Source organism: Coregonus clupeaformis, unplaced genomic scaffold, assembly GCF_020615455.1.
Source record: "Coregonus clupeaformis isolate EN_2021a unplaced genomic scaffold, ASM2061545v1 scaf0153, whole genome shotgun sequence".
Lineage (NCBI taxonomy): Eukaryota > Metazoa > Chordata > Actinopteri > Salmoniformes > Salmonidae > Coregonus > Coregonus clupeaformis.
The window spans coordinates 257,984-283,439 of NW_025533608.1; the positions used below are offsets into that span (position 1 = coordinate 257,984).

General features: G+C 45.5%; 51 non-coding genes across 51 annotated transcripts; 34 read left to right on the top strand and 17 right to left on the bottom strand.

Moving 5' to 3' along the window:
* Positions 1–9,262: 9,262 nt before the first annotated feature.
* trnae-cuc lies at positions 9,263–9,334 on the bottom strand. The gene has a single exon. It is a non-coding gene; the product is annotated as a tRNA-Glu (tRNA).
* A 96-nt stretch (positions 9,335–9,430) lies between these two features.
* trnaa-ugc lies at positions 9,431–9,502 on the top strand. Its single transcript has one exon. It is a non-coding gene; the product is annotated as a tRNA-Ala (tRNA).
* Positions 9,503–9,612: 110 nt separating this feature from the next.
* trnay-gua lies at positions 9,613–9,699 on the top strand. Its single transcript is given in 2 exon segments — positions 9,613–9,649; positions 9,664–9,699. It is a non-coding gene; the product is annotated as a tRNA-Tyr (tRNA).
* A 264-nt stretch (positions 9,700–9,963) lies between these two features.
* Positions 9,964–10,035, bottom strand: trnae-cuc. Its single transcript has one exon. It is a non-coding gene; the product is annotated as a tRNA-Glu (tRNA).
* A 118-nt stretch (positions 10,036–10,153) lies between these two features.
* Positions 10,154–10,225, top strand: trnaa-ugc. The gene has a single exon. It is a non-coding gene; the product is annotated as a tRNA-Ala (tRNA).
* Positions 10,226–10,335: 110 nt separating this feature from the next.
* On the top strand, positions 10,336–10,422 carry trnay-gua. Its single transcript is given in 2 exon segments — positions 10,336–10,372; positions 10,387–10,422. It is a non-coding gene; the product is annotated as a tRNA-Tyr (tRNA).
* Positions 10,423–10,927: 505 nt separating this feature from the next.
* trnay-gua lies at positions 10,928–11,014 on the top strand. The gene is given in 2 exon segments: positions 10,928–10,964; positions 10,979–11,014. It is a non-coding gene; the product is annotated as a tRNA-Tyr (tRNA).
* Positions 11,015–11,613: 599 nt separating this feature from the next.
* On the top strand, positions 11,614–11,700 carry trnay-gua. Its single transcript is given in 2 exon segments — positions 11,614–11,650; positions 11,665–11,700. It is a non-coding gene; the product is annotated as a tRNA-Tyr (tRNA).
* A 614-nt stretch (positions 11,701–12,314) lies between these two features.
* trnay-gua lies at positions 12,315–12,401 on the top strand. Its single transcript is given in 2 exon segments — positions 12,315–12,351; positions 12,366–12,401. It is a non-coding gene; the product is annotated as a tRNA-Tyr (tRNA).
* A 500-nt stretch (positions 12,402–12,901) lies between these two features.
* Positions 12,902–12,988, top strand: trnay-gua. Its single transcript is given in 2 exon segments — positions 12,902–12,938; positions 12,953–12,988. It is a non-coding gene; the product is annotated as a tRNA-Tyr (tRNA).
* Positions 12,989–13,252: 264 nt separating this feature from the next.
* Positions 13,253–13,324, bottom strand: trnae-cuc. The gene has a single exon. It is a non-coding gene; the product is annotated as a tRNA-Glu (tRNA).
* A 278-nt stretch (positions 13,325–13,602) lies between these two features.
* On the top strand, positions 13,603–13,688 carry trnal-gag. The gene is given in 2 exon segments: positions 13,603–13,639; positions 13,653–13,688. It is a non-coding gene; the product is annotated as a tRNA-Leu (tRNA).
* A 263-nt stretch (positions 13,689–13,951) lies between these two features.
* Positions 13,952–14,023, bottom strand: trnae-cuc. The gene has a single exon. It is a non-coding gene; the product is annotated as a tRNA-Glu (tRNA).
* Positions 14,024–14,119: 96 nt separating this feature from the next.
* On the top strand, positions 14,120–14,191 carry trnaa-ugc. Its single transcript has one exon. It is a non-coding gene; the product is annotated as a tRNA-Ala (tRNA).
* Positions 14,192–14,301: 110 nt separating this feature from the next.
* On the top strand, positions 14,302–14,388 carry trnay-gua. The gene is given in 2 exon segments: positions 14,302–14,338; positions 14,353–14,388. It is a non-coding gene; the product is annotated as a tRNA-Tyr (tRNA).
* Positions 14,389–14,653: 265 nt separating this feature from the next.
* trnae-cuc lies at positions 14,654–14,725 on the bottom strand. Its single transcript has one exon. It is a non-coding gene; the product is annotated as a tRNA-Glu (tRNA).
* A 96-nt stretch (positions 14,726–14,821) lies between these two features.
* On the top strand, positions 14,822–14,893 carry trnaa-ugc. Its single transcript has one exon. It is a non-coding gene; the product is annotated as a tRNA-Ala (tRNA).
* A 110-nt stretch (positions 14,894–15,003) lies between these two features.
* Positions 15,004–15,090, top strand: trnay-gua. The gene is given in 2 exon segments: positions 15,004–15,040; positions 15,055–15,090. It is a non-coding gene; the product is annotated as a tRNA-Tyr (tRNA).
* Positions 15,091–15,354: 264 nt separating this feature from the next.
* On the bottom strand, positions 15,355–15,426 carry trnae-cuc. The gene has a single exon. It is a non-coding gene; the product is annotated as a tRNA-Glu (tRNA).
* Positions 15,427–15,522: 96 nt separating this feature from the next.
* Positions 15,523–15,594, top strand: trnaa-ugc. Its single transcript has one exon. It is a non-coding gene; the product is annotated as a tRNA-Ala (tRNA).
* Positions 15,595–15,704: 110 nt separating this feature from the next.
* Positions 15,705–15,791, top strand: trnay-gua. The gene is given in 2 exon segments: positions 15,705–15,741; positions 15,756–15,791. It is a non-coding gene; the product is annotated as a tRNA-Tyr (tRNA).
* Positions 15,792–16,055: 264 nt separating this feature from the next.
* trnae-cuc lies at positions 16,056–16,127 on the bottom strand. The gene has a single exon. It is a non-coding gene; the product is annotated as a tRNA-Glu (tRNA).
* Positions 16,128–16,223: 96 nt separating this feature from the next.
* On the top strand, positions 16,224–16,295 carry trnaa-ugc. Its single transcript has one exon. It is a non-coding gene; the product is annotated as a tRNA-Ala (tRNA).
* Positions 16,296–16,405: 110 nt separating this feature from the next.
* trnay-gua lies at positions 16,406–16,492 on the top strand. The gene is given in 2 exon segments: positions 16,406–16,442; positions 16,457–16,492. It is a non-coding gene; the product is annotated as a tRNA-Tyr (tRNA).
* Positions 16,493–17,106: 614 nt separating this feature from the next.
* On the top strand, positions 17,107–17,193 carry trnay-gua. The gene is given in 2 exon segments: positions 17,107–17,143; positions 17,158–17,193. It is a non-coding gene; the product is annotated as a tRNA-Tyr (tRNA).
* A 262-nt stretch (positions 17,194–17,455) lies between these two features.
* trnae-cuc lies at positions 17,456–17,527 on the bottom strand. The gene has a single exon. It is a non-coding gene; the product is annotated as a tRNA-Glu (tRNA).
* Positions 17,528–17,623: 96 nt separating this feature from the next.
* trnaa-ugc lies at positions 17,624–17,695 on the top strand. Its single transcript has one exon. It is a non-coding gene; the product is annotated as a tRNA-Ala (tRNA).
* Positions 17,696–17,806: 111 nt separating this feature from the next.
* On the top strand, positions 17,807–17,893 carry trnay-gua. The gene is given in 2 exon segments: positions 17,807–17,843; positions 17,858–17,893. It is a non-coding gene; the product is annotated as a tRNA-Tyr (tRNA).
* Positions 17,894–18,156: 263 nt separating this feature from the next.
* trnae-cuc lies at positions 18,157–18,228 on the bottom strand. The gene has a single exon. It is a non-coding gene; the product is annotated as a tRNA-Glu (tRNA).
* Positions 18,229–18,508: 280 nt separating this feature from the next.
* Positions 18,509–18,595, top strand: trnay-gua. Its single transcript is given in 2 exon segments — positions 18,509–18,545; positions 18,560–18,595. It is a non-coding gene; the product is annotated as a tRNA-Tyr (tRNA).
* Positions 18,596–19,029: 434 nt separating this feature from the next.
* On the top strand, positions 19,030–19,101 carry trnaa-ugc. The gene has a single exon. It is a non-coding gene; the product is annotated as a tRNA-Ala (tRNA).
* A 451-nt stretch (positions 19,102–19,552) lies between these two features.
* Positions 19,553–19,624, bottom strand: trnae-cuc. Its single transcript has one exon. It is a non-coding gene; the product is annotated as a tRNA-Glu (tRNA).
* Positions 19,625–19,902: 278 nt separating this feature from the next.
* On the top strand, positions 19,903–19,989 carry trnay-gua. Its single transcript is given in 2 exon segments — positions 19,903–19,939; positions 19,954–19,989. It is a non-coding gene; the product is annotated as a tRNA-Tyr (tRNA).
* Positions 19,990–20,253: 264 nt separating this feature from the next.
* On the bottom strand, positions 20,254–20,325 carry trnae-cuc. The gene has a single exon. It is a non-coding gene; the product is annotated as a tRNA-Glu (tRNA).
* A 619-nt stretch (positions 20,326–20,944) lies between these two features.
* On the bottom strand, positions 20,945–21,016 carry trnae-cuc. The gene has a single exon. It is a non-coding gene; the product is annotated as a tRNA-Glu (tRNA).
* Positions 21,017–21,294: 278 nt separating this feature from the next.
* Positions 21,295–21,381, top strand: trnay-gua. The gene is given in 2 exon segments: positions 21,295–21,331; positions 21,346–21,381. It is a non-coding gene; the product is annotated as a tRNA-Tyr (tRNA).
* A 263-nt stretch (positions 21,382–21,644) lies between these two features.
* On the bottom strand, positions 21,645–21,716 carry trnae-cuc. Its single transcript has one exon. It is a non-coding gene; the product is annotated as a tRNA-Glu (tRNA).
* Positions 21,717–21,812: 96 nt separating this feature from the next.
* trnaa-ugc lies at positions 21,813–21,884 on the top strand. The gene has a single exon. It is a non-coding gene; the product is annotated as a tRNA-Ala (tRNA).
* Positions 21,885–21,994: 110 nt separating this feature from the next.
* On the top strand, positions 21,995–22,081 carry trnay-gua. The gene is given in 2 exon segments: positions 21,995–22,031; positions 22,046–22,081. It is a non-coding gene; the product is annotated as a tRNA-Tyr (tRNA).
* A 264-nt stretch (positions 22,082–22,345) lies between these two features.
* On the bottom strand, positions 22,346–22,417 carry trnae-cuc. The gene has a single exon. It is a non-coding gene; the product is annotated as a tRNA-Glu (tRNA).
* Positions 22,418–22,694: 277 nt separating this feature from the next.
* Positions 22,695–22,781, top strand: trnay-gua. The gene is given in 2 exon segments: positions 22,695–22,731; positions 22,746–22,781. It is a non-coding gene; the product is annotated as a tRNA-Tyr (tRNA).
* Positions 22,782–23,045: 264 nt separating this feature from the next.
* trnae-cuc lies at positions 23,046–23,117 on the bottom strand. The gene has a single exon. It is a non-coding gene; the product is annotated as a tRNA-Glu (tRNA).
* Positions 23,118–23,213: 96 nt separating this feature from the next.
* On the top strand, positions 23,214–23,285 carry trnaa-ugc. Its single transcript has one exon. It is a non-coding gene; the product is annotated as a tRNA-Ala (tRNA).
* Positions 23,286–23,395: 110 nt separating this feature from the next.
* trnay-gua lies at positions 23,396–23,482 on the top strand. Its single transcript is given in 2 exon segments — positions 23,396–23,432; positions 23,447–23,482. It is a non-coding gene; the product is annotated as a tRNA-Tyr (tRNA).
* Positions 23,483–23,746: 264 nt separating this feature from the next.
* Positions 23,747–23,818, bottom strand: trnae-cuc. Its single transcript has one exon. It is a non-coding gene; the product is annotated as a tRNA-Glu (tRNA).
* Positions 23,819–23,914: 96 nt separating this feature from the next.
* On the top strand, positions 23,915–23,986 carry trnaa-ugc. The gene has a single exon. It is a non-coding gene; the product is annotated as a tRNA-Ala (tRNA).
* Positions 23,987–24,096: 110 nt separating this feature from the next.
* trnay-gua lies at positions 24,097–24,183 on the top strand. Its single transcript is given in 2 exon segments — positions 24,097–24,133; positions 24,148–24,183. It is a non-coding gene; the product is annotated as a tRNA-Tyr (tRNA).
* Positions 24,184–24,447: 264 nt separating this feature from the next.
* On the bottom strand, positions 24,448–24,519 carry trnae-cuc. The gene has a single exon. It is a non-coding gene; the product is annotated as a tRNA-Glu (tRNA).
* Positions 24,520–24,615: 96 nt separating this feature from the next.
* On the top strand, positions 24,616–24,687 carry trnaa-ugc. Its single transcript has one exon. It is a non-coding gene; the product is annotated as a tRNA-Ala (tRNA).
* A 110-nt stretch (positions 24,688–24,797) lies between these two features.
* Positions 24,798–24,884, top strand: trnay-gua. The gene is given in 2 exon segments: positions 24,798–24,834; positions 24,849–24,884. It is a non-coding gene; the product is annotated as a tRNA-Tyr (tRNA).
* A 431-nt stretch (positions 24,885–25,315) lies between these two features.
* On the top strand, positions 25,316–25,387 carry trnaa-ugc. The gene has a single exon. It is a non-coding gene; the product is annotated as a tRNA-Ala (tRNA).
* The last annotated feature ends 69 nt before the right edge of the window (positions 25,388–25,456 follow it).

Genomic DNA, 25,456 nt, shown 5'->3' on the forward strand with positions numbered 1-25,456 from the left:
ATAGGGAAAACTTTATCAGAAGATAAAGTTTTAATTCCCCCTCTTCACGTCTCACAAGAGACGTGACACAAGCTAATAGTGCAATTGGCGAAATAGGGAAAACTTTATCAGAAGATAAAGTTTTACATTCCCCCTCTTCACGTCTCACAAGAGACGTGACAAAAGCTTAAATGCTGCAATTGGCAAAATAGGGAAAACTTTATCAGAAGATAAAGTTTTACATTCCCCCTCTTCACGTCTCACAAGAGACGTGACAAAGGCTTAAATGCTATTCATCATCCAGATATCCTTGGTCAGCATCGTCAATAGCAAGCAAAGGAAACATCTGACCGTTATCTGCAGGATTTGGATCAATAGCGGTGGTTATAATCCTGGTTGTCAGCGTCCGTATGCATGGAATGCAACAGCATCCACAAAGCACTAGAATTGCAGCAAAAACAGAGATGGATACAAGTATAGAAGAAACAAGCGTTTTATATTTACCAAACGCATCCATCCAAGAGTCCCACATTGAAGTATCCACCCCTGAGTGGCTCTTCATTTTGCCATTAAGAGTTCGTAACCCTTCCAGGGCAATTATCAAACTGCCATCTGTGGCTATATTGTTGGGAATAAAGGTACAACATTGTTCACCAAACATAGCACATACTCCTCCTTTTTCAGCCAGGAGCATGTCGACAGCAATACGATTTTGGAAAGCCATGAGAGAGGTTGCAGCCAACTGGCCATGCACCTCCTCAAAACCTTGTTGTGTCCAATTGCCTAATTTTTGAACATTAATGTATGTAGTTAATTCTATCGACGTTTTTATTAATGGTATAACAGTCAGCACCCAAAAGACACTAACTGTACTCCATGTACCCATGTTCAAGGACAGTTTCACAGACAACAAAGAGAGAGTGTTCTTATCAGCCTGTTATGTGAAACAATCCATATCAGTACAGTGCTCCTCCTTAATGCATTCCTTCCAAGCTATTCATCACATACAGATCCAATTAAAAATAAAAGCCAACAATTTTATTGTGTCACTCTAAACAGAGTATAATCACCCTTAAGAATAACAGGATATGGAAATTAAATCACAACATTTAATGTTAATAAAAATAAAAATAATAATTTTAACCCTCTATTCCTCCCCTACACCTAGCATGTACTGAGTTGGCTACCAGCCACCCAGGAATCCTTTACCTTCACATCAGGAAGAATAAACAATCACAGTGGTTAGTAAAAACATAAGGTAATAAATGAGCAAGAACTGAAAATAAATGCGTGTATGTATTTTACTAGGCAAAACATGGATCATCCAGCTTGGTCTCAGAGTCAGTAGCAGAGTCACCTGCATCATCCTGGGCCGGTAACAACAGCATCATACCTGACGCCTGCACCACTCCTACCACTGACCTCCTGAGACAGGGGACGATGCAAGCAGCACAACACATTAACAGCAAAAACACAATTACTAGGGTCAGAAATCCAGTAACCACAATAGAAGAGTACTCACCAAACCAGTCACTCAGCCAGGAAATAAGGCAACATCCACAAAGAACAAGTATACCCATAGAGGCCATAAGTTCACCCAGAATAGTCACAACAATAGTTTTCCATTTACCAAATATGTTATCAAACCAACCGTCTATGGAGCTATCAATACCAGAGTTCTCAACCAGTTCGTTCTCCAGCGTGGTGATGGTCACTCAAGCGCTTTGGTCACGGGCCCGTCCGGTGCTATATTGTTGGAGATGAAAGTACAGCACATATATCCAAACAGAACACAAACCCCGTCCCGCTCAGCCAAAAGCATATCTAAAGCTATTCTATTCTGCCATGTCATTAAGCTAGTTGCCGCTGTCTGCTCAGCTAATCCCTTTATTGCATCACGAGTGTGGTTTATAAATATTTTGCTGGTTATATTAAATATAATTTATCCAATCTACATTTTTATTAATTGTTTGACCACCAGAAAATACTTGATTCAAACCCAGCTGCGATCTGATTGTGGATCCCATCAATATATATCCTTTCATCAAAGGATCCCGGGAGGAGGTCCTACTTTCTATGTGACAACTCACCAGTCTCTGACACGTTTGATTGTTTGCGTATGTAGGTGAGTTCTCAATCAGTTATCATCACACATCCATCAGATGTCAGCACGGGTCTGGTTTTTGGCTCCTAAAATCATCTGGCTGCAACAAAGAGGGGAGATTAGTCATGGTCTCTTTAGGTGTGACATTCTCTGTGTGGGAGCAGGAGCTAAAATGCCCTACCCTGTATCCTATCCTTACTAGTCCTTGAAAAACAATTTAGAATCCCCTGTGACTTCAAACTGAGGCAACCCAGGTCGGGATGACTTTGTTATCGGGGGAAACAGATAGTGCAAGTTACCATAAGACTCTTTCACCACATTCCTAGGGTGGCTTGCATGGAGGAAAAACCTGACAGAGAGTTAAAGCCTGTCAAGGGGAACGGAGTAGTTGTTAACCCTGGTTTGGCTGTCCCAGAGGCAAAACAGTCCTCTTTAGACATCGTTTTTGCCATATACTGAATCCATTCCAACCACAGGTTAAGATTTCTATACCCCGTTTCCACCTGTACTACTTCCTCCAGGTCTATAGTTTTGCACTATCTTTATCACAGCCCCGGTCTCACTACCTCCCTCAGAGAGGTTTACTCTAGAATTTCCCCTTTCCCTACGTCTAGCTGTCTCCTATGCCTTTTCAACTTGTGTTAGGTTAACTACCACTTCTGGCTGAAACAAGAGGGTCCGTGTGTGTTAGGAATATGGCCCCCACAATCAGACAGCTACCTACCGTCGGGAGACCTGTGAATCCCCACCCTTGCCCTGAGAACATGTCAGATGCCAGAGGCCAACCCATTGCTTTACCTTCTATCGACCTCACACAGGGATGATCAGACAGGGTAAGGGAATCTTCGTTAAGGAGCCAACCCCCGAGCCCTAGTGGTAATCGGATCTTTCTCCTAACTGTGTTTGTTCGTCAGGTGTAGCTGGTTTTGCCTTTTTACAGTGTGTGACATGGACCCAGATGGATCTCTCAGCTATTCTGCTGGCAAAGGCAGTACTTGGTAGGGCCCTTCCCGCCAGGCCTGATTCAGTCTCCTGGTTAGATAGAGTGGGTCACCTTCTCCTTTAGTTCACCTGTGGGGCACAAAACCTCTGACATACAGGTGTGGTTAATAAACTATCATACAAGTTTTTTTTTTTTTTTTTTAAAGTATTTTGTCCTCTCCTTCGTATATATTTAATATTTAATCCAACCATCCCCCTTTTTGACACATGATTTGGCCATGTGTCAATATTACCACCTACCTATTTTACCCTCAACTTAGTAAAATAAACTATCTTAAAGTCCTCCTCTCATGCCTTTAGAATTTACTAGTGTGGATGATTAAAATAACACCAGAATGTTAAAACAGAGTTCAGAGGCCATTGAAATCATTTAACGAACTGTTTAATCCCATAGTATACTAAACATTACCATTATTCTAAATATTTCATAAATGTTAGTTATCCCAAGTGTTCATTAAGTCCTCATGACATTCATTCTCATAAGAAATCATATATACCCCAAACTCAGCCAAAACCTAAAAAAATCCATAAAATTCACTGTGTGCACCTTTAAGACCTATAACCCTTGACCTGCTGAAAACCCTCCAAAATTGAAACAACAAGACTTTATTAACATCATACTAGGTGTGTTGTTTTCTATTTGAAAAGCCCAATTAAAAAACAACAACCAAACAGCCAGGTCATGAGGACTCCTGATTTCTCTCTTCCCCTTCTGCCTACAGTTTCTTAACTGGTGCCCTTTCCTTGCAGTAACTACACGGTTCCTCACATTCTCTAGCAAAATGTCCCGTTTTGTCACAATTGTAACACTTCCACTCACTCCTGTCTCCACTATTACTATTTCCTTCTTGTCTGTCTTTGCTACCGTAACCTCTCTTCTCTCCTAGGTATTGACTAATAGTCTCACTGTCTCTAATTCAACACAAAACCCCATCATCCAATTAATTTTCATACCCATTACTGTCAATGCCAAATTAGGTTTCTCTGTTCCTGTTGAAGTGCTAAGTCAATAGTAGCCAATTCAAACACCTCACAATTTGGATCAAAGGGTTCCTTAGTCTTCCCCCCACTAGAGTCTACTATTTCTCCCTCAAGGACTAATCACGCCTTATCTTCCTCTTTCTCACGCTCAAAGCTGGGGGATGGACTTCTCTCTCCTCTCTCCTGTCTGATGGATTGCATGTCTCTCTGAGACTATTACACAATTCAGTTATTTTCCCAACATACTCTCCGTAATCGGCCCATGGCAAAAGTGTCCTATGGGCATCCCCTGAAACCCACTGCCCTCTAACGGCAGCCCAAACCTTACTATTCCTGTCATGGGGTGGGTCATTCTTTCTACCGCTCTGGCCACGTCCTCTGTGTTCATGGCCTGTCTGCTAAATGGCATATTATTATTATTACTGTATACATCTAAGGTTGCTGGGGCCCCTTTCATTTCCCCGCCAATAGATTAGGTAAGGCTATCAGTGGGTACTGGCCCCCTCCTTTGGTTATATAATGGAGATTTCTTCTATTCCTGGATTCCATTTTAATTACATCAAACATTTCTCGTCCCCAGTCAATTCTGGGACCTCTTGTGAGGATTTGCCCCCCCATGGTTGGTACTGTTAAAAATCCCTTAGCCACCTCTTCTATATTATAAGTCAATTTAACAAGTAATTCAAAATAGCTTCACACAACAACCCCTCATAAGGAGTGCCCAGCAGGAGTCCAATTCCTATCAGAAAACATACATACAAACATTCAGACACTCCCAATCTCTCCCAGGGGGAAAAAGTTATTCTTCACCCTGGGTGAGATTGTTGTTCCCATAAGGGTTTCTTCATTGTGTTGTCAGGATTGGTTCTCGCTGCTCAAATCAGCTCTTACTTCAGACAATAGTCTGGAAGGAGTGGGGGCTGGAGTGCAGTGTGTTAGATGGTGCCAGGGTGCGCCTGATTTACCTCTGACCTGGACTGAGTGTGAAGTAACCTCCTTCACTTCGTACGGTCCAGTCCACCTGGGTTCCAGCCACTTTCTTTTGTGGACTTTCACCCTCACCCAGTCTCCCACTTTTACCTTCAGTGGCGCCGGATCTCCCGTCAGCTCCCCCTCTTGGACCTTGTGAATCTGTTTGGAGAGAGCTGCAGAAAGTTCCGTCAGTTTTCTCACAATTTTACAGATTGGTATTCAGTTTCATAAGTTTCACTATAACTTCCCATCACCCATTAACGCGTTATATTACATAAAAACACACAACCCAAAAAGCCAATTGGAATTACAATGCTTAATGTATTCAGGCTATCAAAGCGTCCTAGAACACATTCTCAGTTCGACTGCCACCCTTCACACAGCCTTATTTAGGCACCTTCATTATCTGAAGTCACAGAAGCAACTGGATCCCTTAGAGATTTTTTTTCTCAGGTTAACTGCACCTTTCACACAACCATTTAAATGGAATGTTTTAAATGTGAAATTACAGAGATAGCTGGCATCTCCGAGAATTTAGTACCTCTGGTCAATTTCGGTGATTCTCCCCCACCTAATGATGGGTAAAATCTTATCCACTCATACGTCAAAACACACCTACCACACAACCTATCTATTAATAGGACCTTTTAACTGTGGAAACTCACAACCTATCAGGGATAGTAGTGACGGCCATGGCTATTTCAGTATATATATATATGTATATAGAATTTCGGGTAAGGTCCGACTATCTTGGTGTACTTAGCCCGTCACTGGCCGAGGCCAGCAATGTATTCTTGGTGCCAACACCGACTTATCTCAGGTGCCCCACCCTCGTACACAAAGAATTTTCAATAATTTATTATTAGGAATTATTTTGCAAAAGGTATTATTGTTTTTCAGTTATTCGAGTTATTATATATTTTCCCAAAAGGTATCAGAATCGCCCTTTTGGAACAATATATTAGCAAACCCGAGCGCTTCTAAAATAATTATCAATTTTATCCTAGGAATTATTTTGCAAAAGTTATTATTGTTTTTCAGTTATTCGAGTTATTATATATTTTCCCAAAAGGTATCAGAATCGCCCTTTTGGAACAATATATTAACAAACTCGAGCGCTCCTAAAATAATTATCAATTTAATTTTAGAATTTAGGGAAATACCAACACCACAAGAGGGAAAAAGTACAAGTCAGCTTTCAGCGTAGCGGCTGCATAACATGCCGAATAGGACTCGGTGGTCCTCTTAAAAGTTATCAACTAGTTAGTCTCATGAAACGGCCAATCTTACACAACATTCAGGTTAACATTTCAACATTTACATTTGCATTACATATCAGCATCAACACATTAATTCAGTTTGAGTTCCTCACAGTACATCTAGTTGAGTGCCAAGTCAACCATTGCCCGACTATCTGAACTTGTATTTTTATTTTATTTTATTTATTCTCCTCAAGGAGACTCCCAGTCGTTTAAACCATTCAACTGGCGTCTAGTCGGGAGAACCTTTTCTGGACTTGGATTCTCACGGAATTAACTCAACCCGACTATCTGAATCTTTTTATCAAGTCACCAGATCCTTCTCTTGTGGATCAAATAAAAGGGTCCATTTCTTGTGAACCAAAACCTCTGTAATAGGCTCCTCACTAGAGAGCCACACTTCAACAGAAAATAAAAGTCGGTCCTTCTCTTGTGAACCACTGTAACTAGACTTCTTCTCTTAGAGTCACATTTCAACAGTAAAAACCTAAGATTTCAGATATCAACAGTAAAAATAAAAGGGTCCTTCTCTTGTGAACCAACACCTCTGTAACTAGACTCCTCACCTAGAGAGTCACATTTCAACAGTAAAAATAAAAGGGTCCTTCTCTTGTGAACCACTGTAACTAGACTCCTCTCTAGAGAGTCACATTTCAACAGTAAAAACCTTAAGATTTCAGTTATCTTTACATATGTGCCTTTTGAGTCATAATAGATATGTTATAAATTTAACAGTAATCCATACTCACGCTCAGTACTACTGATCTTAATTTTGGTTTATCCTATAATACAATATGCAGATTTTGTTTTAACAGGTTCTGCTTACCTTTGTATTGACGGCCGTCTAGATCAGTTTCCTGAGGCGAGCTGGATTCCCAGCTGCTCCTGCGAACAGGTCACCCGTCCTTTCTGATCCGTCTCTTACTTGTCTCCTTTCTCTATCAACTTTCTATGGACCGAATTCAGAGAAGAAAACCATCCTCTGCTACCAATTTTGTTGATAAAACAAGTTTACTGGAGAACGGAGACCAAGTAGAGACTTTTGGACAAGGTGGATAATTGTATAATATAAGGCAGTTTATTCAGAGGTAAAGATATCTGGAATCGCGTGCACGGACCCGTTCGTCAATCTCGTAGGGGAGATATCTGAGAGAGCCCCGAAACATTGTGTGCTGACATTTTATACAATAAAATGAAGTAGGTTGATTCTAGTAGTTCTGATCTTCTGATTGGTCCTGATGAGTTGGGCGAGGTCCCCTCCAGGTTAGTATCACTGTTGCATTGGCTCTGAGTCGGGTTCTCTGTCTTCAGATGTTCAGCCTAAGAGAAGGGGATTTTTGTGTGTGTGTGTGTGTGTGTGTATGTGTGTGTGTGTGTGTGTGTGTGTGTATGTGTGTGTATGTGTGTGTGTGTGTGTGTGTGTGTATGTGTGTGTGTGTGTGTGTGTGTGTATGTGTGTGTATGTGTGTGTGTGTGTGTGTGTGTGTATGTGTGTGTGTGTGTGGGGGTGTGTATGTGTGTGTCCTCAGAGCAAGAACTCGTGAGTTGGAAGAACTGAGAGACCTATGGCGTGGGTGTTGTCCTTAGCCACCTGCTGATAAGGCTGACAAGATAGGACTCTTTTGTGCATTGTATTGAATACAAAGGCCCAACACAAAATGGGTCATGCACAAGATTTTAGTCAGACCAAGCTATAACATTATATATTTACTACGACAGGACCTTGTGCATTTCAGGTAAAATAACAACCCAATGTTTATATCCCAGGACAAATTAGCTAGCAACAGCAAGCTAGCTACCTAAATTGCGATAAATGTTTAATGCTTTTCGACCTGTCCCCAAATTAATATAATTGGTTCAGAGTTTATTTTGATATTTCAACCTGCGTGTCCTGATCGCGTCCGGTTTGGGGAGACAAAATCAATTTGCGCCCGATGTCAGGGTCCAGCCGCGATCAGAGATCACGTGATGCGCAGCTGCAGGTTGATGGTGACTCACCTGAACAGAGATAAACAACAACATTTAAATAATAATTCAAATCCAGTGGCTTGGAGAGATAGCATAATCTCATCTCAGACAAATTACTGTCTGAGTAGAACTCAGCTAGTTTGATGCCATAGCAATATGGAACCAACTTGATGATAGGGCTGGGCGATATATTGAATTAATTAGATTAATTCAAATGTATGTTTTAGGGCAATGTTCCAATGCCTGTATCGCAAGAATCAAGTATTATTTATTTTAAATCATTTTTATGAGTGTTTGTCTTTTTGGTCTCGTCTCCTTCACTCCTACTGTGCACCTTCCCACTCGCACACAGACAGCAAGCTCCTCCCTCTGCCCATCCCAACAACAAAGACAAACCTTAAGATCACTTCTTCCTCTCTGACAACGATTTGCATTTGAGGTTTGGTCCAACAGCATCGGTCGATTCCCCTGCTAACAATACCCTTTTTATGTCTCAACTGCCAAAATTTGGAACAGAGCAGACCCTACCAAAACGGAAGTATCAATGAACATGATTGTGGAAAATGTGTGCTCACATGCTGACTAGACCGGGCACGGGCGTGCGCCATCACTCCCATGTTGATTTTGTCCATCCAAACCAGACGTGATCAGGACACACCGGTTGAAATATCAAAACGAACTACGAACCAACTATATTAGACCGGTCTGAAACACTAATCCGTGAGGGGGCTAAACATCATTCTTTTCCCTCCGCTCTCTTTTTCTTTATCTCCAAATGCAGCTACTGGCCAGCTGAGGGGATACTTTACATATATGAGGCCCCTGGTTAACTTCACTCGTCGACCTTCGATAGCTCAGTTGGTAGAGCGGAGGACAGTTGGTGAAATTGGAACAATCATTAGGTCACTGGCTCAAAGGGGGGTAACTATTTTTGTGGCTTGTGCCAACTTTTTTAATGTATGAGCAGTTTGCCTAGAGTTTTCCCCAAAACAATTCATTCCCTGACTGGGAATCGGACCCGGGCCGCGGCGGTGAGAACGCCGAATCCTAACCACTAGACCACCAGGGACAGGTCAGAAAACCAAATCCATGAAGGGGCTAAACAGCATTCTTTTCCCTCTGCTCTTTTTTTCTCTATCTCCATATGCAACTACTTGCCAGCTGAGGGGATGTAGCTCAGTGGTAGAGCGCATGCTTTGCATGTATGAGGCCCCGGGTTCAATCCCCGGCATCTCCATGGACCCACCAATCTCAGCATGTCAAGCTATAAAAGGGCAGCTGTGATTCAGCATCTCTTCTGACCCTCCTTATTAAATCTAAGGGATCGGCGTTGCTTTTTCCCTGTCACCTTCGATAGCTCAGTTGGTAGAGCGGAGGACTGTAGGTGAAATTGCAGCAATCCTTAGGTTGCTGGTTCAAATCCGGCTCGAAGGAGGGTATTTTTTCCTGTGGTTTTCGCCAACTTTTTTACGAAAGTGCAGATTGATTGTGCTTGCCCAAAAGATTATCTTTCTCGGAGAGTGCCAAATCCTTCTCTTGTTGACCTTCGATACCTCAGTTGGTAGAGCAAAATCACTGTAGGTGAAATTTCAAGAATCCTGAGGTCACTGGCTCAAAGGGGGGCAACTATTTTTGTAGCTTGTGCCAACTTTTTAGACGTATGAGATGTTTGCGTTGTGTTTTCTCAAAAATGTTTCATTCCCTGACCGGGAATCGAACCCGGGCCGCGGCGGTGAGAGCGCAAAATCCTAACCACTAGACCACCAGGGACAGGTCTGAGATCCAAATCCTTGAAGGGGCTAAACAGCATTCTTTTCCCTCTGCTCTTTTTTTCTCTATCTCCATATGCAACTACTTTCCAGCTGAGGGGATGTAGCTCAGTGGTAGAGGGGATGTAGCTCAGTGGTAGAGCGCATGCTTTGCATGTATGAGGCCCCGGGTTCAATCCCCGGCATCTCCATGGACCCACCAATCTCATCAGGTCAAGCTATAAAAGGGCAGCTGTGATTCAGCATCTTTTCTGACCCTCCTTATTGAATCTAAGGGATCGGCGTTGCTTTTTCCCTGTCATCTTCGATAGCTCAGTTGGTAGAGCGGAGGACTGTAGGTGAAATTGCAGCAATCCTTAGGTCGCTGGTTCAAATCCGGCTCCAAGGAGGGTATTTATTCCTGTGGTTTTCGCCAACTTTTTTACGAAAGTGCAGATTGATTGTGCTTGCCCAAAAGATTATCTTTCTCGGAGAGTGCCAAATCCTTCACTTGTTGACCTTCGATACCTCAGTTGGTAGAGCAAAATCACTGTAGGTGAAATTTCAAGAATCCTGAGGTCACTGGCTCAAAGGGGGGCAACTATTTTTGTAGCTTGTGCCAACTTTTTAGACGTATGAGATGTTTGCGTTGTGTTTTCTCAGAAATGTTTCATTCCCTGACCGGGAATCGAACCCGGGCCGCGGCGGTGAGAGCGCAAAATCCTAACCTAGATGATGTAGCTCAGTGGTAGAGCGCATGCTTTGCATGTATGAGGGCCCCGGGTTCAATCCCCGGCATCTCCATGGACCCACCAAGCTCAGCATGTCAAGCTATAAACGGGCAGCAGTGATTCAGCATCTCTTCTGACCCTCCTTATTGAATCTAAGGGATCGGCGTTGCATTTTCCCTGTCATCTTCGATAGCTCAGTTGGTAGAGCGGAGGACTGTAGGTGAAATTGCAGCAATCCTTAGGTCGCTGGTTCAAATCTGGCTCGAAGGAGGGTAGCTTTTCCTGTGGTTTTCGCCAACTTTTTTACGAAAGTGCAGATTGATTGTGCTTGCCCAAAAGATTATCTTCCTCGGAGAGTGCCAAATCCTTCACTTGTTGACCTTCGATAACTTAGTTGGTAGAGCAAAATCACTGTAGGTGAAATTTCAAGAATCCTGAGGTCACTGGCTCAAAGGGGGCAACTATTTTTTGTGGCTTGTGCCAACTTTTTAGACGTATGAGATGTTTGCGTTGTGTTTTCCCAAAAATGTTTCATTCCCTGACCGGGAATCGAACCCCGGCCGCAGCGGAGAGAGCGCCGAATCCTAACCACTGACCACCAGGGACAGGTCTGTAAACCAAAGCCATGAAGGGGCTAAACGATCCTTGCCTTTTTTCTCTATCTCCATATGCAACTACTTGCCGCTGAGGGATGTAGCTCAGTGGTAGAGCGCATGCTTTGCATGTATGAGGCCCCGGGTTCAATCCCTGGCTTCTCCATGGACCCACCAATCTCAGCAGGTCAAGCTATAAAAGGGCAGCTTTGATTCAGCATCTCTTCTGACCCTCCTTATTGAATCTAAGGGATCGGCGTTGCTTTTTCCCTGTCACCTTCGATAGCTCAGTTGGTAGAGCGGAGGACTGTAGGTGAAATTGCAGCAATCCTTAGGTCGCTGGTTCAAATCCGGCTCGAAGGAGGGTAGCTTTTCCTGTGGTTTTCGCCAACTTTTTTACGAAAGTGCAGATTGATTGTGCTTGCCCAAAAGATTATCTTTCTCAGAGAGTGCCAAATCCTTCACTTGTTGACCTTCGATACCTTAGTTGGTAGATTAAAATCACTGTAGGTAAAATTTCAAGAATCCTGAGGTCACTGGCTCAAAGGGGGGCAACTATTTTTGTGGCTTGTGCCAACTTTTTAGACGTATGAGATGTTTGCGTTGTGTTTTCCCAAAAATGTTTCATTCCCTGATCGGGAATCAAACCCAGGCCACGGCGGTGAGAGCACCGAATCCTATCCACTAGACCACCAGGGACAGGTCTGAAACCCAGAGCCATGAAGGGGCTAAACAGAATTCTTTTCCCTCTGCTCTTTTTTTCTCTATCTCCATATGCAACTACTTGCCAGCTGAGGGGATGTAGCTCAGTGGTAGAGCGCATGCTTTGCATGTATGAGGCCACGGGTTCAATCCCCGGCATCTCCATGGACCCACCAATCTCAGCAGGTCAAGCTATAAAAGGGCAGCTTTGATTCAGCATCTCTTCTGACCCTCCTTATTGAATCTAAGGGATCGGCGTTGCTTTTTCCCTGTCATCTTCGATAGCTCAGTTGGTAGAGCGGAGGACTGTAGGTGAAATTGCAGCAATCCTTAGGTCGCTGGTTCAAATCCGGCTCCAAGGAGGGTATTTATTCCTGTGGTTTTCGCCAACTTTTTTACGAAAGTGCAGATTGATTGTGCTTGCCCAAAAGATTATCTTTCTCGGAGAGTGCCAAATCCTTCACTTGTTGACCTTCGATACCTCAGTTGGTAGAGCAAAATCACTGTAGGTGAAATTTCAAGAATCCTGAGGTCACTGGCTCAAAGGGGGGCAACTATTTTTGTAGCTTGTGCCAACTTTTTAGACGTATGAGATGTTTGCGTTGTGTTTTCTCAGAAATGTTTCATTCCCTGACCGGGAATCGAACCCGGGCCGCGGCGGTGAGAGCGCAAAATCCTAACCTGATGTAGCTCAGTGGTAGAGCGCATGCTTTGCATGTATGAGGCCCCGGGTTCAATCCCCGGCATCTCCATGGACCCACCAAGCTCAGCATGTCAAGCTATAAACGTGCAGCAGTGATTCAGCATCTCTTCTGACCCTCCTTATTGAATCTAAGGGATCGGCGTTGCTTTTTCCCTGTCACCTTCGATAGCTCAGTTGGTAGAGCGGAGGACTGTAGGTGAAATTGCAGCAATCCTTAGGTCGCTGGTTCAAATCTGGCTCGAAGGAGGGTAGCTTTTCCTGTGGTTTTCGCCAACTTTTTTACGAAAGTGCAGATTGATTGTGCTTGCCCAAAAGATTATCTTCCTCGGAGAGTGCCAAATCCTTCACTTGTTGACCTTCGATAACTTAGTTGGTAGAGCAAAATCACTGTAGGTGAAATTTCAAGAATCCTGAGGTCACTGGCTCAAAGGGGGGCAACTATTTTTGTGGCTTGTGCCAACTTTTTAGACGTATGAGATGTTTGCGTTGTGTTTTCCCAAAAATGTTTCATTCCCTGACCGGGAATCGAACCCCGGCCGCGGCGGTGAGAGCGCCGAATCCTAACCACTAGACCACCAGGGACAGGTCTGAAAACCAAAGCCATGAAGGGGCTAAACAGCATTCTTTTCCCTCTGCTCTTTTTTTCTCTATCTCCATATGCAACTACTTGCCAGCTGAGGGGATGTAGCTCAGTGGTAGAGCGCATGCTTTGCATGTATGAGGCCCCGGGTTCAATCCCTGGCTTCTCCATGGACCCACCAATCTCAGCAGGTCAAGCTATAAAAGGGCAGCTTTGATTCAGCATCTCTTCTGACCCTCCTTATTGAATCTAAGGGATCGGCGTTGCTTTTTCCCTGTCACCTTCAATAGCTCAGTTGGTAGAGCGGAGGACTGAGGTGAAATTGCAGCAATCCTTAGGTCGCTGGTTCAAATCCGGCTCGAAGGAGGGTTGCTTTTCCTGTGGTTTTCGCCAACTTTTTTTACGAAAGTGCAGACTGATTGTGCTTGCCCAAAAGATTATCTTTCTCAGAGAGTGCCAAATCCTTCACTTGTTGACGTTCGATACCTTAGTTGGTAGATTAAAATCACTGTAGGTGAAATTTCAAGAATCCTGAGGTCACTGGCTCAAAGGGGGCAACTATTTTTGTGGCTTGTGCCAACTTTTTAGACGTATGAGATGTTTGCGTTGTGTTTTCCCAAAATGTTTCATTCCCTGATCGGGAATCGAACCCAGGCCACGGCGGTGAGAGCACCGAATCCTATCCACTAGACCACCAGGGACAGGTCTGAAACCCAGAGCCATGAAGGGGCTAAACAGAATTCTTTTCCCTCTGCTCTTTTTTTCTCTATCTCCATATGCAACTACTTGCCAGCTGAGGGGATGTAGCTCAGTGGTAGAGCGCATGCTTTGCATGTATGAGGCCCCGGGTTCAATCCCCGGCATCTCCATGGACCCACCAATCTCAGCAGGTCAAGCTATAAAAGGGCAGCTTTGATTCAGCATCTCTTCTGACCCTCCTTATTGAATCTAAGGGATCGGCGTTGCTTTTTCTCTGTCACCTTCGATAGCTCAGTTGGTAGAGCGGAGGACTGTAGGTGAAATTGCAGCAATCCTTAGGTCGCTGGTTCAAATCCGGCTCGAAGGAGGGTAGCTTTTCCTGTGGTTTTCGCCAACTTTTTTACGAAAGTGCAGATTGATTGTGCTTGCCCAAAAGATTATCTTCATCGGAGAGTGCCAAATCCTTCACTTGTTGACCTTCGATACCTCAGTTGGTATAGTAAAAGGACTGTAGGTGAAATTTCAAGAATCCTGAGGTCACTGGCTCAAAGGGGGGGCAACTATTTTTGTGGCTTGTGCCAACTTTTTAGACGTATGAGATGTTTGCGTTGTGTTTTCCCAAAAATGTTTCATTCCCTTACCGGGAATCGAACCCAGGCCGCGGCGGTGAGAGCACCGAATCCTAACCACTAGACCACCAGGGACAGGTCAGAAAACCAAATCCATGAAGGGGCTAAACAGCATTCTTTTCCCTCTGCTCTTTTTTTCTCTATCTCCATATGCAACTACTTGCCAGCTGAGGGGATGTAGCTCAGTGGTAGAGCGCATGCTTTGCATGTATGAGGCCCCGGGTTCAATCCCCGGCATCTCCATGGACCCACCAATCTCAGCAGGTCAAGCTATAAAAGGGCAGCTTTGATTCAGCATCTCTTCTGACCCTCCTTATTGAATCTAAGGGATCGGCGTTGCTTTTTCCCTGTCACCTTCGATAGCTCAGTTGGTAGAGCGGAGGACTGTAGGTGAAATTGCAGCAATCCTTAGGTCGCTGGTTCAAATCCGGCTCGAAGGAGGGTAGCTTTTCCTGTGGTTTTCGCCAACTTTTTTACGAAAGTGCAGATTGATTGTGCTTGCCCAAAAGATTATCTTCATCGGAGAGTGCCAAATCCTTCACTTGTTGACCTTCGATACCTCAGTTGGTAGAGTAAAAGGACTGTAGGTGAAATTTCAAGAATCCTGAGGTCACTGGCTCAAAGTGGGGCAACTATTTTTGTGGCTTGTGCCAACTTTTTAGACGTATGAGATGTTTGCGTTGTGTTTTCCCAAAAATGTTTCATTCCCTGACCGGGAATCGAACCCGGGCCGCGGCGGTGAGAGCGCCGAATCCTAACCACTAAACCACCAGGGACAGGTCAGTAAACCAAACCCATGAAGGGGCTAAACAGCATTCTTTTCCCTCTGCTCTTTTTTTCTCTATCTCCATATGCAACTACTTGCCAGCTGAGGGGATGTAGCTCAGTGGTAGAGCGCATGCTTTGCATGTATGAGGCCCCGGGTTCAATCCCCGGCATCTCCATGGACCCACCAAGCTCAGCTTGTCAAGCTATAAAAGGGCAGCTGTGATTCAGCATCTCTTCTGACCCTCCTTATTGAATCTAAGGGATCGGCGTTGCTTTTTCCCTGTCACCTTCGATAGCTCAGTTGGTAGAGCGGAGGACTGTAGGTGAAATTGCAGCAATCCTTAGGTTGCTGGTTCAAATCCGGCTCGAAGGAGGCTAGCTTTTCCTGTGGTTTTCGCCAACTTTTTTACAAAAGTGCAGATTGATTGTGCTTGCCCAAAAGATTATCTTTCTCGGAGAGTGCCAAATCCTTCACTTGTTGACCTTCGATACCTCAGTTGGTAGAGCAAAATCACTGTAGGTGAAATTTCAAGAATCCTGAGGTCACTGGCTCAAAGGGGGGCAACTATTTTTGTGGCTTGTGCCAACTTTTTAGACGTATGAGATGTTTGCGTTGTGTTTTCCCAAAAATGTTTCATTCCCTGACCGGGAACCGAACCCAGGCCGCGGCGGTGAGAGCACCGAATCCTAACCACTAGACCACCAGGGACAGGTCAGAAAACCAAATCCATGAAGGGGCTAAACAGCATTCTTTTCCCTCTGCTCTTTTTTTCTCTATCTCCATATGCAACTACTTGCCAGCTGAGGGGATGTAGCTCAGTGGTAGAGCGCATGCTTTGCATGTATGAGGCCCCGGGTTCAATCCCCGGCATCTCCATGGACCCACCAATCTCAGCAGGTCAAGCTATAAAAGGGCAGCTTTGATTCAGCATCTCTTCTGACCCTCCTTATTGAATCGAAGGGATCGGCGTTGCTTTTTCCCTGTCACCTTCGATAGCTCAGTTGGTAGAGCGGAGGACTGTAGGTGAAATTGCAGCAATCCTTAGGTCGCTGGTTCAAATCCGGCTCGAAGGAGGGTAGCTTTTCCTGTGGTTTTCGCCAACTTTTTTACGAAAGTGCAGATTGATTGTGCTTGCCCAAAAGATTATCTTTCTCAGAGAGTGCCAAATCCTTCACTTGTTGACCTTCGATACCTTAGTTGGTAGAGCAAAATCAATGTAGGTAAAATTTCAAGAATCCTGAGGTCACTGGCTCAAAGGGGGGCAACTATTTTTGTGGCTTGTGCCAACTTTTTAGACGTATGAGATGTTTGCGTTGTGTTTTCCCAAAAATGTTTCATTCCCTGAACGGGAATCAAACCCAGGCCACGGCGGTGAGAGCACCGAATCCTATCCACTAGACCACCAGGGACAGGTCTGAAACCCAGAGCCATGAAGGGGCTAAACAGCATTCTTTTCCCTCTGCTCTTTTTTTCTCTATCTCCATATGCAACTACTTGCCAGCTGAGGGGATGTAGCTCAGTGGTAGAGCGCATGCTTTGCTTGTATGAGGCCCCGGGTTCAATCCCCGGCATCTCCATGGACCCACCAATCTCAGCAGGTCAAGCTATAAAAGGGCAGCTTTTATTCAGCATCTCTTCTGACCCTCCTTATTGAATCTAAGGGATCGGTGTTGCTTTTTCCCTGTCACCTTCGATAGCTCAGTTGGTAGAGCGGAGGACTGTAGGTGAAATTGCAGCAATCCTTAGGTCGCTGGTTCAAATCCGGCTCGAAGGAGGGTAGCTTTTCCTGTGGTTTTCGCCAACTTTTTTACGAAAGTGCAGATTGATTGTGCTTGCCCAAAAGATTATCTTCCTCGGAGAGTGCCAAATCCTTCACTTGTTGACCTTCGATACCTCAGTTGGTAGAGTAAAAGGACTGTAGGTGAAATTTCAAGAATCCTGAGGTCACTGGCTCAAAGGGGGCAACTATTTTTGTGGCTTGTGCCAACTTTTTAGACGTATGAGATGTTTGCGTTGTGTTTTCCCAAAATGTTTCATTCCCTGACCGGGAACCGAACCCAGGCCGCGGCGGTGAGAGCGCCGAATCCTAACCACTAGACCACCAGGGACAGGTCAGAAAACCAAAGCCATGAAGGGGCTAAACAGCATTCTTTTCCCTCTGCTCTTTTTTTCTCTATCTCCATATGCAACTACTTGCCAGCTGAGGGGATGTAGCTCAGTGGTAGAGCGCATGCTTTGCATGTATGAGGCCCCGGGTTCAATCCCCGGCATCTCCATGGACCCACCAATCTCAGCAGGTCAAGCTATAAAAGGGGCAGCTTTGATTCAGCATCTCTTCTGACCCTCCTTATTGAATCGAAGGGATCGGCGTTGCTTTTTCCCTGTCACCTTCGATAGCTCAGTTGGTAGAGCGGAGGACTGTAGGTGAAATTGCAGCAATCCTTAGGTCGCTGGTTCAAATCCGGCTCGAAGGAGGGTAGCTTTTCCTGTGGTTTTCGCCAACTTTTTACGAAAGTGCAGATTGATTGTGCTTGCCCAAAAGATTATCTTTCTCAGAGAGTGCCAAATCCTTCACTTGTTGACCTTCGATACCTTAGTTGGTAGAGCAAAATCAATGTAGGTGAAATTTCAAGAATCCTGAGGTCACTGGCTCAAAGGGGGCAACTATTTTTGTGGCTTGTGCCAACTTTTTTAGACGTATGAGATGTTTGCGTTGTGTTTTCCCAAAAATGTTTCATTCCCTGACCGGGAATCGAACCCAGGCCACGGCGGTGAGAGCACCGAATCCTATCCACTAGACCACCAGGGACAGGTCTGAAACCCAGAGCCATGAAGGGGCTAAACAGCATTCTTTTCCCTCTGCTCTTTTTTTTCTCTATCTCCATATGCAACTACTTGCCAGCTGAGGGGATGTAGCTCAGTGGTAGAGCGCATGCTTTGCATGTATGAGGCCCCTGGGTTCAATCCCCGGCATCTCCATGGACCCACCAATCTCAGCAGGTCAAGCTATAAAAGGGCAGCTTTGATTCAGCATCTCTTCTGACCCTCCTTATTGAATCTAAGGGATCGGTGTTGCTTTTTCCCTGTCACCTTCGATAGCTCAGTTGGTAGAGCGGAGGACTGTAGGTGAAATTGCAGCAATCCTTAGGTCGCTGGTTCAAATCCGGCTCGAAGGAGGGTAGCTTTTCCTGTGGTTTTCGCCAACTTTTTTACGAAAGTGCAGATTGATTGTGCTTGCCCAAAAGATTATCTTCCTCGGAGAGTGCCAAATCCTTCACTTGTTGACCTTCGATACCTCAGTTGGTAGAGTAAAAGGACTGTAGGTGAAATTTCAAGAATCCTGAGGTCACTGGCTCAAAGGGGGCAACTATTTTTGTGGCTTGTGCCAACTTTTTTAGACGTATGAGATGTTTTGCGTTGTGTTTTCCCAAAAATGTTTCATTCCCCTTACCGGGAATCGAACCCAGGCCACGGCGGTGAGAGCACCGAATCCTAACCACTAGACCACCAGGGACAGGTCAGAAAACCAAATCCATGAAGGGGCTAAACAGCATTCTTTTCCCTCTGCTCTTTTTTTCTCTATCTCCATATGCAACTACTTGCCAGCTGAGGGGATGTAGCTCAGTGGTAGAGCGCATGCTTTGCATGTATGAGGCCCCGGGTTCAATCCCCGGCATCTCCATGGACCCACCAATCTCAGCAGGTCAAGCTATAAAAGGGCAGCTTTGATTCAGCATCTCTTCTGACCCTCCTTATTGAATCTAAGGGATCGGCGTTGCTTTTTCCCTGTCACCTTCGATAGCTCAGTTGGTAGAGCGGAGGAAATTGCAGCAATCCTTAGGTCGCTGGTTCAAATCCGGCTCGAAGGAGGGTAGCTTTTCCTGTGGTTTTCGCCAACTTTTTTACGAAAGTGCAGATTGATTGTGCTTGCCCAAAAGATTATCTTCCTCGGAGAGTGCCAAATCTTTCACTTGTTGACCTTCGATACCTCAGTTGGTAGAGTAAAAGGACTGTAGGTGAAATTTCAAGAATCCTGAGGTCACTGGCTCAAAGGGGGGCAACTATTTTTGTGGCTTGTGCCAACTTTTTAGACGTATGAGATGTTTGCGTTGTGTTTTCCCAAAAATGTTTCATTCCCTGACCGGGAATCAAACCCAGGCCACGGCGGTGAGAGCACCGAATCCTATCCACTAGACCACCAGGGACAGGTCTGAAAACCAGAGCCATGAAGGGGCTAAACAGCATTCTTTTCCCTCTGCTCTTTTTTTCTCTATCTCCATATGCAACTACTTGCCAGCTGAGGGGATGTAGCTCAGTAGGAGAGCGCATGCTTTGCATGTATGAGGCCCCGGGTTCAATCCCCGGCATCTCCATGGACCCACCAAGCTTATCAGGTCAAGCTATAAAAGGGCAGCTGTGATTCAGTATCTCTTCTGACCCTCCTTATTGAATCTAAGGGATCGGCGTTGCTTTTTCCCTGTCACCTTCGATAGCTCAGTTGGTAGAGCGGAGGACTGTAGGTGAAATTGCAGCAATCCTTAGGTCGCTGGTTCAAATCCGGCTCGAAGGAGGGTAGCTTTTCCTGTGGTTTTCGCCAACTTTTTTACGAAAGTGCAGATTGATTGTGCTTGCCCAAAAGATTATCTTTCTCGGAGAGTGCTAAATCCTTCACTTGTTGACCTTCGATACCTCAGTTGGTAGAGCAAAATCACTGTAGGTGAAATTTCAAGAATCCTGAGGTCACTGGCTCAAAGGGGGGCAACTATTTTTGTAGCTTGTGCCAACTTTTTAGACGTATGAGATGTTTGCGTTGTATTTTCCCAAAAATGTTTCATTCCCTGACCGGGAATCGAACCCAGGCCGCGGCAGTGAGAGCACCGAATCCTAACCACTAGACCACCAGGGACAGGTCTGAAACCCAGAGCCATGAAGGGGCTAAACAGCATTCTTTTCCCTCTGCTCTTTTTTTCTCTATCTCCATATGCAACTACTTGCCAGCTGAGGGGATGTAGCTCAGTGGTAGAGTGCATGCTTTGCATGTATGAGGCCCCGTGTTCAATCCCAGGCATCTCCATGGACCCACCAATCTCAGCAGGTCAAGCTATAAAAGGGCAGCTTTGATTCAGCATCTCTTCTGACCCTCCTTATTGAATCTATGGGATCGGCTCTGCTTTTTCCCTGTCACCTTCGATAGCTCAGTTGGTAGAGCGGAGGAAATTGCAGCAATCCTTAGGTCGCTGGTTCAAATCCGGCTCGAAGGAGGATAGCTTTTCCTGTGGTTTTCGCCAACTTTTTTACGAAAGTGCAGATTGATTGTGCTTGCCCAAAAGATTATCTTCCTCGGAGAGTGCCAAATCCTTCACTTGTTGACCTTCGATACCTTAGTTGGTAGAGCAAAATCACTGTAGGTGAAATTTCAAGAATCCTGAGGTCACTGGCTCAAAGGGGGCAACTATTTTTGTGGCTTGTGCCAACTTTTTAGACGTATGAGATGTTTTGCGTTGTGTTTTCCCCAAAATATTTCATTCCCTTACCGGGAATCGAACCCAGGCCGCGGCGGTGAGAGCACCGAATCCTAACCACTAGACCACCAGGGACAGGTCAGAAAACCAAATCCATGAAGGGGCTAAACAGCATTCTTTTCCCTCTGCTCTTTTTTTCTCTATCTCCATATGCAACCTCTTGCCAGCTGAGGGGATGTAGCTCAGTGGTAGAGCGCATGCTTTGCATGTATGAGGCCCCGGGTTCAATCCCTGGCATCTCCATGGACCCACCAATCTCAGCAGGTCAAGCTATAAAAGGGCAGCTTTGATTCAGCATCTCTTCTGACCCTCCTTATTGAATCTAAGGGATCGGCGTTGCTTTTTCCCTGTCACCTTCGATAGCTCAGTTGGTAGAGCGGAGGACTGTAGGTGAAATTGCAGCAATCCTTAGGTCGCTGGTTCAAATCCGGCTCGAAGGAGGGTAGCTTTTCCTGTGGTTTTCGCCAACTTTTTACGAAAGTGCAGATTGATTGTGCTTGCCCAAAAGATTATCTTCCTCGGAGAGTGCCAAATCCTTCACTTGTTGACCTTCGATACCTCAGTTGGTAGAGTAAAAGGACTGTAGGTGAAATTTCAAGAATCCTGAGGTCACTGGCTCAAAGGGGGGCAACTATTTTTGTGGCTTGTGCCAACTTTTTAGACGTATGAGATGTTTGCGTTGTGTTTTCCCAAAAATGTTTCATTCCCTGACCGGGAATCAAACCCAGGCCACGGCGGTGAGAGCACCGAATCCTATCCACTAGACCACCAGGGACAGGTCTGAAAACCAAAGCCATGAAGGGGCTAAACAGCATTCTTTTCCCTCTGCTCTTTTTTTCTCTATCTCCATATGCAACTACTTGCCAGCTGAGGGGATGTAGCTCAGTGGTAGAGCGCATGCTTTGCATGTATGAGGCCCCGGGTTCAATCCCCGGCATCTCCATGGACCCACCAATCTCAGCAGGTCAAGCTATAAAAGGGCAGCTTTTATTCAGCATCTCTTCTGACCCTCCTTATTGAATCTAAGGGATCGGTGTTGCTTTTTCCCTGTCACCTTCGATAGCTCAGTTGGTAGAGCGGAGGACTGTAGGTGAAATTGCAGCAATCCTTAGGTCGCTGGTTCAAATCCGGCTCGAAGGAGGGTAGCTTTTCCTGTGGTTTTCGCCAACTTTTTTACGAAAGTGCAGATTGATTGTGCTTGCCCAAAAGATTATCTTCCTCGGAGAGTGCCAAATCCTTCACTTGTTGACCTTCGATACCTTAGTTGGTAGAGCAAAATCACTGTAGGTGAAATTTCAAGAATCCTGAGGTCACTGGCTCAAAGGGGGGCAACTATTTTTGTGGCTTGTGCCAACTTTTTAGACGTATGAGATGTTTGCGTTGTGTTTTCCCAAAAATATTTCATTCCCTTACCGGGAATCGAACCCAGGACGCGGCGGTGAGAGCACCGAATCCTAACCACTAGACCACCAGGGACAGGTCAGAAAACCAAATCCATGAAGGGGCTAAACAGCATTCTTTTCCCTCTGCTCTTTTTTTCTCTATCTCCATATGCAACTACTTGCCAGCTGAGGGGATGTAGCTCAGTGGTAGAGCGCATGCTTTGCATGTATGAGGCCCCGGGTTCAATCCCGGCATCTCCATGGACCCACCAATCTCAGCAGGTCAAGCTATAAAAGGGCAGCTTTGATTCAGCATCTCTTCTGACCCTCCTTATTGAATCTAAGGGATCGGCGTTGCTTTTTCCCTGTCACCTTCGATAGCTCAGTTGGTAGAGCGGAGGACTGTAGGTGAAATTGCAGCAATCCTTAGGTCGCTGGTTCAAATCCGGCTCGAAGGAGGGTAGCTTTTCCTGTGGTTTTCGCCAACTTTTTTACGAAAGTGCAGATTGATTGTGCTTGCCCAAAAGATTATCTTCCTCGGAGAGTGCCAAATCCTTCACTTGTTGACCTTCGATACCTCAGTTGGTAGAGTAAAAGGACTGTAGGTGAAATTTCAAGAATCCTGAGGTCACTGGCTCAAAGGGGGCAACTATTTTTGTGGCTTGTGCCAACTTTTTTAGACGTATGAGATGTTTGCGTTGTGTTTTCCCAAAAATGTTTCATTCCCTTACCGGGAATCGAACCCAGGCCGCGGCGGTGAGAGCACCGAATCCTAACCACTAGACCACCAGGGACAGGTCAGAAAACCAAATCCATGAAGGGGCTAAACAGCATTCTTTTCCCTCTTCTCTTTTTTTCTCTATCTCCATATGCAACTACTTGCCAGCTGAGGGGATGTAGCTCAGTGGTAGAGCGCATGCTTTGCATGTATGAGGCCCTGGGTTCAATCCCCGGCATCTCCATTGACCCACCAATCTCAGCAGGTCAAGCTATAAAAGGGCAGCTTTGATTCAGCATCTCTTCTGACCCTCCTTATTGAATCTAAGGGATCGGTGTTGCTTTTTCCCTGTCACCTTCGATAGCTCAGTTGGTAGAGCGGAGGACTGTAGGTGAAATTGCAGCAATCCTTAGGTAGCTGGTTCAAATCCGGCTCAAAGGAGGGTAGCTTTTCCTGTGGTTTTCGCCAACTTTTTTACGAAAGTGCAGATTGATTGTGCTTGCCCAAAAGATTATCTTCCTCGGAGAGTGCCAAATCCCTCACTTGTTGACCTTCGATACCTCAGTTGGTAGAGTAAAAGGACTGTAGGTGAAATTTCAAGAATCCTGAGGTCACTGGCTCAAAGGGGGGCAACAATTTTTGTGGCTTGTGCCAACTTTTTAGACGTATGAGATGTTTGCGTTGTGTTTTCCCAAAAATGTTTCATTCCCTGACCGGGAATCGAACCCAGGCCGCGGCGGTGAGAGCACCGAATCCTAACCACTAGACCACCAGGGACAGGTCAGAAAACCAAATCCATGAAGGGGCTAAACAGCATTCTTTTCCCTCTGCTCTTTTTTTCTCTATCTCCATATGCAACTACTTGCCAGCTGAGGGGATGTAGCTCAGTGGTAGAGCGCATGCTTTGCATGTATGAGGCCCCGGGTTCAATCCCCGGCATCTCCATTGACCCACCAATCTCAGCAGGTCAAGCTATAAAAGGGCAGCTTTGATTCAGCATCTCTTCTGACCCTCCTTATTGAATCTAAGGGATCGGCGTTGCTTTTTCCCTGTCACCTTCGATAGCTCAGTTGGTAGAGCGGAGGACTGTAGGTGAAATTGCAGCAATCCTTAGGTAGCTGGTTCAAATCCGGCTCAAAGGAGGGTAGCTTTTCCTGTGGTTTTCGCCAACTTTTTTACGAAAGTGCAGATTGATTGTGCTTGCCCAAAAGATTATCTTCCTCGGAGAGTGCCAAATCCTTCACTTGTTGACCTTCGATACCTCAGTTGGTAGAGTAAAAGGACTGTAGGTGAAATTTCAAGAATCCTGAGGTCACTGGCTCAAAGGGGGGCAACAATTTTTGTGGCTTGTGCCAACTTTTTAGACGTATGAGATGTTTGCGTTGTGTTTTCCCAAAAATGTTTCATTCCCTGACCGGGAATCAAACCCAGGCCACGGCGGTGAGAGCACCGAATCCTATCCACTAGACCACCAGGGACAGGTCTGAAAACCAGAGCCATGAAGGGGCTAAACAGCATTCTTTTCCCTCTGCTCTTTTTTTCTCTATCTCCATATGCAACTACTTGCCAGCTGAGGGGATGTAGCTCAGTGGTAGAGCGCATGCTTTGCATGTATGAGGCCCCGGGTTCAATCCCCGGCATCTCCATGGACCCACCAATCTCAGCAGGTCAAGCTATAAAAGGGCAGCTTTGATTCAGCATCTCTTCTGACCCTCCTTATTGAATCTAAGGGATCGGCGTTGCTTTTTCCCTGTCACCTTCGATAGCTCAGTTGGTAGAGCGGAGGACTGTAGGTGAAATTGCAGCAATCCTTAGGTCGCTGGTTCAAATCCGGCTCGAAGGAGGGTAGCTTTTCCTGTGGTTTTCGCCAACTTTTTTACGAAAGTGCAGATTGATTGTGCTTGCCCAAAAGATTATCTTCCTCGGAGAGTGCCAAATCCTTCACTTGTTGACCTTGATACCTCAGTTGGTAGAGTAAAAGGACTGTAGGTGAAATTTCAAGAATCCTGAGGTCACTGGCTCAAAGGGGGGCAACAATTTTTGTGGCTTGTGCCAACTTTTTAGACGTATGAGATGTTTGCGTTGTGTTTTCCCAAAAATGTTTCATTCCCTTACCGGGAATCGAACCCAGGCCGCAGCGGTGAGAGCACCGAATCCTAACCACTAGACCACCAGGGACAGGTCAGAAAACCAAATCCATGAAGGGGCTAAACAGCATTCTTTTCCCTCTGCTCTTTTTTTCTCTATCTCCATATGCAACTACTTGCCAGCTGAGGGGATGTAGCTCAGTGGTAGAGCGCATGCTTTGCATGTATGAGGCCCCGGGTTCAATCCCCGGCATCTCCATTGACCCACCAATCTCAGCAGGTCAAGCTATAAAAGGGCAGCTTTGATTCAGCATCTCTTCTGACCCTC